This window comes from Rhinoderma darwinii, unplaced genomic scaffold (genome assembly GCF_050947455.1).
Source record: "Rhinoderma darwinii isolate aRhiDar2 unplaced genomic scaffold, aRhiDar2.hap1 Scaffold_503, whole genome shotgun sequence".
NCBI lineage: Eukaryota > Metazoa > Chordata > Amphibia > Anura > Rhinodermatidae > Rhinoderma > Rhinoderma darwinii.
The window spans coordinates 138,434-139,300 of NW_027464050.1; the positions used below are offsets into that span (position 1 = coordinate 138,434).

General features: G+C 36.3%; 1 non-coding gene across 1 annotated transcript; it reads right to left on the reverse strand.

The window, feature by feature from the left end:
* Positions 1–462: 462 nt before the first annotated feature.
* On the reverse strand, positions 463–657 carry LOC142720735 (U2 spliceosomal RNA). The gene has a single exon (XR_012873502.1). It is a non-coding gene; the product is annotated as a U2 spliceosomal RNA (small nuclear RNA).
* Between the last annotated feature and the right edge of the window lie 210 nt (positions 658–867).

Below are 867 nucleotides of genomic sequence, written 5' to 3' on the forward strand. Positions count from 1 at the left end.
ACTGCAATTCTTACTTCTCTGAAATGTAGGGAGGACACTTCATTCCATCACATCCATCTAGTGTACACAGGTAGGTCCATTGTGGCGGCTGCTTTAATGGCTGCTTGCTGTTGCCCTACTCCACTATTTGACTGTGGTGCTGCATCAATCAGTGGCTGGCTGGCTGGCTGGCTCAGGTGCAGATCTTTAACTTACCTAGGAGGGACGGCGGAGAGAAGACAAGGAAGGTGAATGAGCTGTTCCAAATTGAAATGCTGGAAACACAGAAGACACAAAACAAGAGGTGACAATCTATTAATTAATTACATTTAATAAATTAGGCCATTATCACACATTCCAAAAATGCATTGTCCAACAGGTGTTGAAATAATGGGATTAAAGGAGAGATCCAAGGTGCAAGAAAAAAAACAATGGCAAAAACAAAAAGCAGTTTTGAAATCTGATTTTAGTGAACACATAAGGAAAGGGTGCACCGGTCCTGGAAATACTGCAATATCAGGTCAATGCGTGGAGTGGACAGAGCAAGCTCTATTTCCATCTCCCTTTTCTAAAAATCCATTTAATATATGGTCCCCAGATAGGGGACGTATCAGATATTAAACTGATAAGAACAGATTTTTTTTCAGTTGGCTACCCCCTCGCGGGGGTGTCAATGATTTATTAATAAAAATTTCAATTTTACAATAAAATAAATTTTAGTTACATAAAAATAATTTTTCAAATTGTAACAATAGTAAAATCTAATTTTCATAAAATTTATGTAGGCAAATCTTTATTTATTTGGAGTTCCAGTCTGTCACAAACCATTTATTTAGAAAGATGGCATTCCTTTTTTTGTCTAATAAAAAGTAAATATACATTTCAATA